The sequence below is a fragment of the Terrapene carolina genome, unplaced genomic scaffold (assembly GCF_002925995.2).
Source record: "Terrapene carolina triunguis isolate 2854851 unplaced genomic scaffold, T_m_triunguis-2.0 Scaffold558, whole genome shotgun sequence".
Lineage (NCBI taxonomy): Eukaryota > Metazoa > Chordata > Testudines > Emydidae > Terrapene > Terrapene triunguis.
The window spans coordinates 5063199-5076659 of NW_020664909.1; positions in this window are offsets into that span (position 1 = coordinate 5063199).

The following is a 13461-nucleotide window of genomic DNA, read 5'->3' on the forward strand; positions in this document are numbered from 1 at the left end:
GTGTTTGAATGGGGGGATGGGGGTTGGTAATTGGACAGGACAGTCACCTTTACCAGGGTACAGACACGGGGGGGATGTTCAGCAGCAGGTCACACACACATTGCAGTCACTAGGCACCCTGGTCAGTCTGGGAGGTGGTTTTTATGTTCTGTGTGGGGGGGCTATGTGAGTTTGTGGCGGGGGAGGGTGGTTAGAGATCTTATGCAGCGGTCCTTATCCTGGATCACAGAGCCACGCAGCAGCGTCCTCCCCCACCACAAAGTAACATAGCCCCCACACACAGAGTCCCGAAAAGGAGGGGTGGCAGGCTCCGTTGAAACAACCAGTCCACCACTGCGGACCGCTCTAGGAGCAGGAGCCTGTCATTCCTCGAGTTTATAAGCATTCTTTCCATCACTACGCCCGCTCCCCACCACAATCTGCGTCCCAGTTTCAACCCTTTCCCGCGAAACCCGTAATAAAGAAAACGGTGTTCATTAACAAAGTTCCATTTATTTTATTTTTAAACGTGTGTTGGAAGGGGGGGGACGGGGTGAACGGGGTATGTAGCTGGAGAGGATAGTCAACATAAACTGGGTAAAGAAACGGGGGCAGGTTCAGCTTCTCTTTAAAGAAAGTTAATAGTCACAGGTTACCCTGCTCACTGAGGAACCTAGCTTTCAAAGCCTCCCGGATGCACAGCGCGTCCCGCTGGGCCCTTCTAATCGCACGGCTGTCTGGCTGGGCGTAATCAGCAGCCAGGCTATTTGCCTCAACCTCCCACCCCGCCATAAAGGTCTCCCCCTTGCTCTCACAGAGATTGTGGAGCACACAGCAAGCTGCAATAACAATGGGGATATTGGTTTCGCTGAGATCAGAGCGAGTCAGTAAGCTTCTCCATCTCCCCTTGAGACGTCCAAAAGCACACTCCACCACCATTCTGCACTTGCTCAGACGGTAGTTGAGTTCTTTTTCAGTGTCCAGGGCGCCTGTATAGGGCTTCATGAGCCAGGGCATTAGCAGGTAGGCTGGGTCCCCGAGGATCACTATAGGCATCTCCACATCCTCAACAGTTATTTTGTGGTCCGGGAAGTAAATACCTTCCTGCAGCCGTCTAAACAGACCAGAGTTCCTGAAAACACGAGTGTCATGAACCTTGCCCGGCCATCTGATGTTGATGTTTGTAAAATGTCCCCTATGGTCCATCAGTGCTTGCAGCACCATTGAAAAGTAGCCCTTTCGGTTAATGTACTGGCTGGCCTGGTGGTCCGGTCCCAGGATAGGGATGTGAGTTCCATCTATAGCCCCACCACAGTTTGGGAATCCCATCGCGGCGAAGCCATCTATGATGACCTGCACGTTTCCAAGGGTCACTACCTTTGACAGCAGTAGCTCAACGATTGCGTTGGCTACTTGCGTCACAGCAACCCCCACGGTAGATTTGCCCACGCCAAAGTGGTTCGCGACTGACCGGTAGCTGTCTGGCGTTGCAAGCTTCCAGAGGGCTATGGCCACTCGCTTCTGGACAGTCAGTGCTGCTCGCATGCGGGTGTCCTTGCGCTTCAGGGCAGGGGACAGCAGCTCACAAAGTTCCAGGAAAGTCCCCTTCCGCATCCGAAAGTTTCGCAGCCACTGGGATTCATCCCAGACCTGCAGCACTATGTGGTCCCACCAGTCCGTGCTTGTTTCCCAGGCCCAGAATCGCCATTCCACAGCATCAACATGACCCATTGCCACCATGATATCCACGGCTCGGGGTCCCGTGCTTTGTGAGAGGTCTGTGCCACTCTCAGACTTCATGTCCTCACCGCGATGCCGTGGCCTCCTTGCCCGATTTCTCAGCATCTGCCTCTAGAAAAGGTGGACGATAAGGTGCGAGGTGTTGACAACGGCCATAACTGCAGCGATGGTCGCAGCGGGCTCCATGCTCGCAGTGCTGTGGCGTCCGCGCTGTCACTCAGCAGAAAAGTGCGCAAAATGATTGCCCGCCGGCGCTTTCAGGGAGGGAGGGCGGGAGTGATGGTTGGATGACGACAGTTACCCAAAACCACCCTCGACACATTTTTTCCCCCAGCAGGCATTGGGGCTCGACCCAGAATTCCAATGGGCAGTGGGGACTGCGGGAACTGTGGGATAGCTGCCCACAGTGCACCGCTTCCAATGTCGATACTTGCCCCGTTAGTGTGGACTCACAAAGTCGAATTACACGTTCGACTTTGTAATATCAATTCCACATATTCCATTTAAGTAAAATCGAACTACTCTCATAGTGTAGACATACCCAAAGATCACTAGACGCAGCCATCTTTAGCTATGGTCTGAAGTTCAAAGTTAAAATGACCACCTACGTTCTGTCAATTAAAGCTTTTGTCACTTTATAACTGGGGAAAAGCTAGGAGGGAAATGAAACTTAGTTCACTGGACTCTCCTACCTTTGAGTCCAGTAAGCTAAGTGGCATTCCTCTCTTTTTCTGATCAGAAGCAACAGAAAAAAAAATAGTTAAACCACTGTATTTAAGGTGTCATCATTTCTAGAACTCCTTGTCAAAGTCACTTCACATTTTATAGAAAAAAAACCCACATCAACTTCTGGTCTAAGCTACCAATTTTGGGGCCATTATGACTTTTGAAAGAGCAATTGAGTTTCCATAACAACTATGGATCTTCATAGGTGCCAGGGAAAAATCAGGATCATTCCTCATGCAAATAATTTAATAATTTCCCTGAATTAAAGGAGCCTACATCCCAATTTCAAAAGGGACCCTAGGCACTTAAGACCCAAGTTCATTTGACTTTCAATGAGAGACTCCTAACTGCCTAAATCATTTCCAAAAATAGGACATTGGCACTTGGAGAGTTTTAATCCTTAATTATATTTCAAATAGGCTTAGTTATGTCTTTGTTTTAGCCTTAAATGAGGCTTTTCTCCAATTATAAGAATTTAGGCTAGGCTTGTCTGTGTGACAGTCGTTCACTGAACAATCTCCACAGCTAAGATACCACTAGACATGGTCAATTTACACAATAAAGTTATAAAATTGTGGGGCATTTTGTTTTCTATCTCCTCAAGGTAACAAAAAGAGACAATGTGGCTGGATATTGAAAAAGGACCAGATATTTTGTAATGACTATTACAAAGTGGTAGTTATGGGTGCTAAGATACGGGTATTCAAATCTATTACATGGCTGGTCACCACTACCTACACCATACTGCATTGCACAATTGTGTATAGATGTCATAGGATGGCCCTGCCTAGGGCACCCTCCAGCAGCCAAGCTGCAGCATGACAGGTGCACCTGCCTCAGTTTCCCCTTTCTGCCACCCACAAAAAGAACGTAGTCCCTCACTGTCCAATACAAAGCCTGCCTGGGCTTAATTTATTCATATATACCAGTGCAATAATTCCCCCAAAGCCTTGAAGTAAAACCATTCTGCAATTTCCACAATGAACATAAGGATACAATGGACTTTTCCCCTTCCCCTCTTCAAGGGCATCACTTCCAGGTTACCCACCTGAGAGGCAACAGCAGCTTCTCCAGGCCTCGCTGCCGCAGGGTGACCAGTCTTCCCGCAGCCCTTCACTTAGGTCTTTGCCTTGAGGGCTCCCCTTCCTGCAGCATTCCACTTCTCCAGGCATCCCTGCCTGGCAGTCCTACTCTCAGGAGATCCACCCTATTGCAACAACCTTCTTGCTGGATCAGCCTGACCAAACTGGATCTGCCCCTTTTTCCTAAGGACCCTCCACCCCACCCCACCCCACCCATCTGCTTGTCGGAGTCCCTGGCTTTAGTCAGTTCTCACCAATGCTCCTGTCAAACCTCCCATCCAAATTCAGCAATCTCCATTGGGTTTCCTGAAGCTCTCCCCCAAGCAACTCTTACCTGCTGTTTCCTGTCTCTCTCAGCTCTCACCTGCACCTCCAGTGTGTCTAACTCCTCACAGGGTCTGACTCCAGGTCTCTGACTTTTCCTAAAGGGAAGGAGAATGGAAATGGGTGCCCTCTCAAGCCTAATTGGAGGGGTCAACTAACCAGTCACAGGAGCACTGGCCTTTTCCCTTTTAACGGACCAGCGTCATCCTATGACAACACATATATTATGGGATGTTTCTCTCTCTCTCTCTCTCTCTCTCTCTCAAATCAGGTATTAAGGCAACCTCTGAAAATAGACTTCAGACCTGATGGACCAATATTCAATCTATTATGGCAATACTACGGGGTCCCACTCAGTGGGCACTGGGGGAAATGCTCCTCAACACTGTTTTTGAGGGAAGACTGGTACAATTTCACATCATTTTAGAGTCCAATATAATTAGCAAAGTCCTTTTTTCTCCCCGTTGCTCTTTGCCCCACATCGGCTTTTCATCTTACATTTCCCCACCATTCTGCACAGCAGCCCCACACTTGCCCTGTTCAACTTGACTCTTCTGTTCCTCCCTGTGCTCTAACAAGCCCTTTGTAAAGTGCATTTATGTCTGCTGCTGAGAGGAATGCTGACCTAGGGCAGTAGGAGCAAGGACAAAAGCTAATGGACAAGACTGCCACTGGTTTAGGTACTTAAAATTTCAAGAAGAGAAGCGACCAAAAAAAAAGGAGGAGGAGGAGGAACAGCTATGGAGGAAAGGGAAGGAGAAAAATATTTGACAACCTTTTGAAGAGAGGCCATGCCCCTCAGCACAGTCAATTTGGACTGCGAGTACAATAGGGTAAGCGTCATTAGCGTCTCCTATCTATTCAACACTTCACTGGTGATCATAATAGCATAATCTACAATAGTTTGACTTTCCTTTGAACTAAGTTGATCTAATTTATGTTGTGTGGAGATGAGATGTTTTCTTGAAGTTAATGAGAGAATTTGGACTGAAATCAGTACGTGATGTGCCAAGGTTTGGTCCATCACTTCTATGCTGCACTGTGACCAGGTGCTACAGAGCAGTGGTTTTCAACCTGTGGTCCGCAGATCCCTGGAGGGCCGCAGATTCTGTCTAAGGGGTCCATGAAAGGTTGTCGTTACCATAGAACAATGGTTTTCAACCTGTGATCTACGGACGCCTCGGGGGCCACAGACTATGTCTATGATTTCCAAAGGGGTCCTCACCTCCATTCAACATTTGTTAGGGGTCCACCAATGAAAAAAAAGTTTAAAATCACTGCTATAGAGTTTTAAATAATCTAGAATAAGGAACAAGTATTCTACAGATTTCTATAACCACCACTTTGCACAAAATATACAACCCAACCTCCAATATCAAGAGTACAAGTAAATTTTGGTTACACTTTATATTGTGTAGTTTCAATTACAGTGTAATTCAAAGGTGGCTGTGCCTCCCACTAACTACCACCAATTAACATAACCAGAAGTTTAGCTACATGATTGAATTGTAGCCTATTGGATAGAGCACCAGGCAGAGACTCAGGAGATTGGAGTTCCATTCCTGGCTTTGCCACTGGCTTGCCAACTGACCTTGGGCAAGTCACTTCACCCCATATGTGCCTCAGTTTCCCCATATGTAAAATGGGGATAACAGTACTAACATCCTTTGTGAAGCGCTTTGAGACTTATGAATGAAAGTCGCTACATAAAAATTAGGTATTATCATCATCTCTATGGTGTTATTCTGAATACATACATTTTAAAAATCCAAGATTATCAAAAGTGATCTGTGATTTTGGGTGCTCTACTAGATACACCTGAAAGGAGGCTGGGTGTTTAGCAAATCAGGCCTCAGATTGAGTGTCCAAAAACGGAGGCACCCAAAATCATCAGTGTTGGCCAAAATGTATGAGCATTAGCGACATTGTATTTACACTAATTTTTCTCAGTTACGTAGTTAGCCTTCTCTAATCATGAGCTAGTGGTAATGATAGGTATCAAAAAGGCAATCCCACAGCATGAGTACAATGTTATTGCTTTGCAATTACAATCATTGCACTGAAAATTAAACCTAGATTTCTATACAGAGGGGGGAAAAAATCTACCATTTGAAGTTTTGCATGGAGGAGGAGGAGGAAATGGTTAACAGTGACATACAGTACAATATATGGGATAGGCAAATCCTTGATAAATTGCTTGAGCAATGTGTCTTGATAAAGCTAAATGATGTTCCTCTGACACCTAAGATTCCAGATCCAAATACAGTGCCACCACACTAACCCATATGCTTTATAATCCTTGCAAAGATCTAAGAGCCGATGCTGTTCTGAAGTGGGGGTCTCAATGTTTAGATTTCATAGGTTCTACAAAACTAGTACAGTACATTTACTATAGCATGTTTAGGTTATAAGACAACTGACAAACTAAGGAACAAAATACATTTTGTCATGTGTTGCCATGGTTTGCTTCCTTATCATTCACTCATCATTCATTTAATCATTCATTTGTGGGATTCAGTAAATTGCAGGTTTTCCAGTGATTAAGTTAAAAATATCACTACATTTTATGAATATTTCCTAATCCTAGCTAAATATTTTATCTGGAACAAATAAAAAGCTGTTGCCTTTCTATACTGTGGCTTGGAGTTAATATGATTCAAATATCCCCTTTTAATTATGTTTTTAATTAGCTACTCATTTAATTGCTTGCATTAAAAATTATTTACAATTCCCATTTACCTCCATTGAAAAAAAAAATTCATACCGAGCTTTGTGCTACATTTCCTATTAACATCTTTACTATTTTTTCAGGAGGGAACATTTGCTTCATCTTTTTTCATTTTTATTCCTTTTCTCTCACTCTTTGCAGCTTCCTCTGTCTCCCCGCCCCCATTTTCTCTGATTTACAGTTTTGTTTTGGTTTTTTTAGGGTTTTTTTCCCCCGTCATTGGCTTACCACCCAGAGATGGATAATGTCTGGTTGAAACACTGTAATTGCTATGTCAAAAAGACAGCATTGGTAAGCTGGTATGATTTCAGTAACTGACTAGAGAGCAGAAGATTTGTCAGCTGTTGATTAATCAAGGAGGAAAAAAACAGCTGGAGAGCACTTCTCTTTCAAACCCACCCACCACCCTATTCCACAGATGTATAGATAAAATCCATTTGATTTTAACAGCTTTTTTCCTTCCATTAAAAGAGTTTGAGATAGTTTCCAAAAAGTGAAAAGTGATTGATAAAGCCTTTCCACTAGAACAAGAATGGCACTCTCAAAATCAACACACTTCCAGCTCACTCTCCTTTCCCTTATAAAAAATATGTGATGAAAATCAACCAGGCAGACCCCACACCCGAAGGCAGACCTTTCAATAATCCAAATAGGGAGGAGAACCTGAAACTCCCTGTGGTCCACTGGGAACTGCGCCACTGCCATTGATTTTACATGGAAAATGCCCAGATACCACAGCGACAGGCAACAATATAAAACCCTCAGATAGACAGATTGTTTAAATATGAACTGCAACCCCACCAAAACAAGAAAAAAAATGTTTTATAGTCAAGTCATTCGCCTTTCCCTGCAAATTCAATACTAATTACTAATGGGAAACTTTACATTTAGCTGTTAGTACACAGAAAAGGTGGGAGCACTGAGGGCCAGATCCCAAATGTATTTAGGTGCCTAAATAGCTTTGAGGGTCTGGACCCAATTTCTTATCATTAGGGTTAGAGAGAAGTTATAAAGACCTGTGTAGGACACCCTCACTCATGCTGAGCAGTATCTTACTCCTCTAGTAATTCCATTGAAACCCATGGGACTATCAGAGGAGTATGGTATTACTCTACATGTCCACCATGACAATTCCTAGTCCTTGGAATCCTTTATGGCTACAGCCAATAGAAGTCTAACATTTTGACGCTGCTGCAAAATTAGATGCTGAACTAAGGTCAGGAACATTTTTGATGATCTTTTCACCATTTTTTGCCCTCTCCCCAAACCAGCTGTAGCTTACCAAATATAAACTTGTCCCATCCTCACAGTTCTTTTTATCTTCTGGAAAAAGAGGCTTCCCTTCCCCAGGAAGCCCCTTGTGTCCCAGGCTGCCTGCAATCCTCAGGCTTTATAAATCCAGTTCCTTCTGATCCCCTGGCAGCCTTGTTTTCCCTGAGCAGGGCAGTCCCCTACAGGAGCTGTTCTCTCTTTTACTCTGTTACTTACCTGATTATTTACTGCAGCTGGAGGGCCTTCCCCTCCCTGCAGGCTTGATTCTGACAGGTGTTATGGGGGCTGGAGTGATTTAATTCCCTGTCTCCAGGGCAGAAAATTAACTCTTTCCTACTCTGGCTCAGCCTGTAGTCTGTCTACCCTATCATGGAAAACTAGTGTAGTTGCTAGAGCACAGGATACAACACTCTCAGCATTCTCACTCTACTAAGCAAGGGCCCAGTGCATGTTCTGCATTACCAGAAGTGTTTGAGGGTATGGCTTCTGGAATGCTTTGTAGCCATCCAGCTTGGATCTGACAAAGACCTAGGTGAATATGGCAAGGGCCAGAAAAAGCGAGGGAAGATCACAACTGCAGATTTCAATAATAAAAGGAGTCACCTAGGACTACAAGAGTATTGCACTCTTGGGATGCTCTTTGGCAGATGCGATCCACCAACAGATAGATCAACCTCAGTTTCCTTCCCTTACCAGTTATCAGGTTCATCTTTCCCAGACTGAGCCTCAGCCAGCTCATTCAAGTCCCTGTCTCAGCTAGGTCCTGGGAAAACAAAGAACCAGCAACAGCAGATCTGGTTAAAAGCAGAGAGAACTTAAGAGTCAACTTAGAGTAAATAACTTAACCACACATAACTTGCACAACGAGGTGACCCAAGAACAAGGAGGATCATAAAGGCCTCCCTACCCATTGGCAAAACAATCCAGAAGTTATTCATTACCTTCTGTGATGTTGCACCCCATAATGCTTTATAGAAATATGCTTGAGTGTAAATGTGACATAACTGGAATATGTTTTATGCTAGATATGCCATGTAACATATCTTTGCAAAGGTTATGATCTACTGAATATATTCATTCTATTTGTATGCATGTATCATTTTTATATCTGAAGTTATGAGCGTTGGCTCTATGGTTGTATTTAAAGTGTTTGCTGTAGAAAGCACATAAAGCAAATTTCATCAACATAGTGTGAAGGGGCTATTCAGGTAAGTGGGAATACTTAACTAGAAATGGACTTTGGGGGACGCCAATCCACATCAGAGCTTTCTTGGGAACGTTCAAACTAACATGTAAACAATGGCATCTGTCTGCAAAAAACTGAATGATTCATAGAGATGAGACTTGCCCAGGTGGCTACAGACTCCATCTTGTTGCTGTTATTTTGCACAGGAGAACAAAGGGGTTTCTGCCCACAAGAGAAAGAATATAAAAAGCCCTGGAAACCCCTCCATTTTGTCTTCAGCTGACTCAGAAGATAGCCTCTCCACCCCAAATAGATGCCTGATTGAAACTGAAACAAAGGACAGTAACTACAGGGGTGTGAGGGATTGCTGGACCCAGACTAGGAAGGAGTCTAGTCTGTGAAAGAAGCTTATTGGAACATCTCTGAGGGCGAGATTTACCTGCATTTAGTTTTCTACTGTATTAGGCTTAGACTTGCATGTTTTTTATTTTGCTTGGTAATTTACTTTGTTCTGTCTGTTATTACTTGGAACCACTTAATCCTACTTTTTATACTTAATAAAATCACTTTTTGCTTATTAATTAACCCAGAGCAATACATTCCTGGGGGAGCAAACGGCTGTGCATCTCTCTCTATCAGTGTTATAGAGGGCAAACAATTTATGAGTTTACCCTGTATAAGCTTTATACAGAGTAAAACAGATTTATTTGGCGTTTGGATCCCATTGGGAACTGGGTGTCTGGGTGCTAGAGACAGGAGCACTTCTTAAACTGTTTTCAATTAAGTCTGCAGCTTGTGGGGAACGTGGTTCAGACCTGGGGTCTGTGTTTATAGCAGGCTAGCGTGTCTGGCTCAACAAGACAGGGTACTGAAGTCCCAAGTTGCCAGGGAAAACGGGCTAAGAGGTAGTCTCAGCACATCAGGTGGCAGTCCCAAGGGGGTCTCTGTGACCCAACCCATCACACCTTCCCTCTAAGAGAACTTTGAAGCCTTGTTGTATCCACCAATCCCTGACATCAGACCCCTGAAATAAAGTATTTTGCCCTAACCAGTCAGGATAAGCACCCACCTCAGTCTAATGATTTCATTTCAAATTAATGAGGCAGCACGACTTAGTGGATAGATCACTGGACTGAAACTTGGGATCCATTCCTGGCCTGCTGGGTGACCTGGGGCAAGTCACACCACCTCTGTGCCTCAGTTTCCCCATCTGTAAAATGGGGATAATGGTACTGAACCTCCTTTGCCAAGCGCTTTGAGATGTACTGATACAAGTGCTATATGAGAGCTAGGTATTACTGTTATTAATTGATCTGCTTTATGAAATTAAGCTTTTCTTCCTCTCCTCCTCCAACACTGGAAGTAATGAGCTCCAAACAGGTCTTGAAATATAGTAAAAGGTCAGATTTACATGTGATCCCTCTACCCAACCTCCCTACGGTTCAGGAAACTATAAACCACGTTTGCAAGGCAAGCGCCATACTCTCTAATGCAGAAACTGGCCATCTCAAACAGGAGGGCTGTTATTGGGATTCTTCATTAGCTGTTTTGAGCATCCCAGAAATGTTCTAATTACCTGCCCCAAACAAGAAAAGACCCCATCCCTGCCTGGAAGAGCTTACAGCCCAAACTCAGCATGACACCACCAGAGAGTTATAAATGGGGTGGGGATGAGGGTGACAGCAATAAAATGAGGGGTTTACTCAATTAGACACATACACCTTTTGATTACTGTATTTTTTTTTCTAAGCAGGAGAGATTTGAAGGAGGTGACAGAGGAGTCCTGACAAACAGTTCCAGGGGGGTATTCTAAACATAAAGGGGAGCATGAAAGGAGGCCCAGAGGTGATGAGGAGGATAGCGCGGCTGGTGTCATGGGCAGAGGGAATTGGGAGGAAAAAGGGAAAGGATCAGAAATGTGGACAGGTGTTGTGTGGTCTTGAAGACCAGAAGCGGACGTTACATATGGGGTAATAGTCAATGGAGTGTCTCAAAGGTCATGAGAGCAAGGTGTCTTAAAAAGGGTTTTGCCAGCAACATTTTGGGTGGTCTGAAGCAGAACAAGATTGGTAGCAAAGAGGCTGCAGTATTTGAGGAGAATGAATCAACAGGTGACCCCAGCCTGAACATGGGGGAAGGAGCGGGAAGTGTCAAATATAACCCCCAGCTTATGGGCCTGCGTAATAGGGAAGATTGTGGTGTTAACAGCCATAGTAAGAAATGTAGGTAGCAGAGGGAGTTGGGGGACGCTATTTTGCCCTGGTTGAGTTTGAGATGATGGTGAATGCTCTGAGAAGAAGTGTCTGAAAGGCGAAATTTATGCAAGGTTGAATTACAGGAACAGATCTAGGGAAAAGAGGTATATTTTCCCTAGATCTGACACCTGATGATACAAGCGCTTCCCAATCCTGGGAGTTTGGAATATTTAACCAGCAGATGAAAAATAAGCCTTCCTTATTGCACTTTTATTGTGAGGATAAACAGTTACAGGACAATCTGAAGATGGTGAAATTATCATTTCCAGCGTCTTCCTCCCAATCATTATACAGATGGACAGAGAAGGGCAAGCATATGCATCTCCCGTAGGGTGACCAGACAGCAAGTGTGAAAAATCAGGACAGGAGGTGGGAGGTAATAGGCACTATATAAGACAAAGCCCCAAATATCAGGACTGTCCCGGTAAAACCAGGACAGCTGATCACCCTAATCTCCCATTCTATCTGGGGAGAAAACTTGGCCCTTGGCATTGACCCAGACTATTATAGAAGCTGGATTGTTACGCACACTCTGTTCAGCTGTCCAGATGGAACAGATGTTTAACAAAGGGAAATACAGCAGCCTAGTTTTTTACTCCAAGTCTAATTCTTTAGCAGGCATTGGTTGATTCTCTTCCCCCCTTCCATTTCATTAGATTAACATACACACAACCTACACACAAATCAATAAACTGAGCTTTTTACCAGGAGGATTCCCTCCAATACACTATCGGCTCCTGGTTATTTTGCTAGGATTTTCAGGTATTCTACCACTTAGCATTTTTGTCCTCTGACGCTTTTAATGCCATGACATTCTGTTGCACAGCAGACATCTCTTCAAAGAAGATCTCTTTGAGGGAAGATGCACTAATTCAGGATTGGAGAATTTATGCCAGATATTCTCTAAGAAGTTCCAGATACTCAGGCATTTCAAAACAGTTCATGATGAAACATTTATACTTGAAAATATGCCCATTGCAACAGCTATATTTTGTATGCATGTGAGCGAGACAGGCCTAGGGACCTTAATACAGGATTCTCCTTCTTCTGTGTGAATACCTTCTCTCCCCCAGGCTGCTAGTTACCAAAGCAGTTATCTCAAACAAAAAAGGCCGACTGATTTATCTGAAACCAATGCCAATGTAGTTACATTGGCTGGTTCCTATATGGTAGCTGTGGGAAGTTCAAAGTCTCATTTAGGGTGATTTTTTTTTTTTAAAGTAGGCTTAGGAAGAAACAGCCTCCTGCATACAATCTCATAGCCCTGAAATTCCTTCCGTCCTGCAGGGAGGGAGTGGGATTATTTATTAGTTTTTGAATAGGAACTCAATGAAATTCACCTTAAGGGGCAGGAAATATCCCTTAAAGGCAAGTGTAGTTTTTAAAGCTCCAGGATAGCACATTTTATTTCCAAACCTAAATAATGCAGGGTTGCAGTCATTTCATCGTAGGGGAAAGTGGATCCAGTCACTTCATCCAGAATAAAGTGACGGGGTTTCCAACCTCAAAATCTCCCTAAAAGATTCCAAGTGGCCTCAATTGCTCACACTTATCAGAGGCAAAACAGAGGAAGTGACAGAAAATGAAAACATGAAAAACCACTTCACTAAAAATATAAACCAAACAGGCTAATATCTTTGATATTGTATTAATACGGCCAGTGAACTACAGCATCCTCACCTCTGAAAATGGCTGAGCACGTGCAGGTGGAACCATTGAAATCTCAGCATTCCAGACCTCAGCTTACCTGTGTAACTGGCGAAGTGGCAAATGTTGAGTTTTTAATGGAGATCATCGCATTTTCCTCTCCAGAGTGTATCTTCTCTAAACATTTTCAGAATTTGAATGCTATGTAAAGGGGAAATCCAGCTCACCTATGTGCACAGGCTACTTTTTTCAAACGGGACCAGTGCAGTAAAGCAAGCAGGATTTGATGCTAAAATTTTATTACAGCAACAATAGTGGTCTCTGGTGCACTTTTTCTCAGCAAAAATCCAGTTACCTCATTGTGATAAAGTACTTTGTCTTTGGCATTATAGCTTCTTCACTTCGGAATTTCATTAGCACCTCAGCAAACAGAATAATAATAATGATGCTTAAATAAACCACTAAGTATTTATGATTCAATATCCTTCTACTGTAAAGATATGTTCATTCTGCAGTGCATTT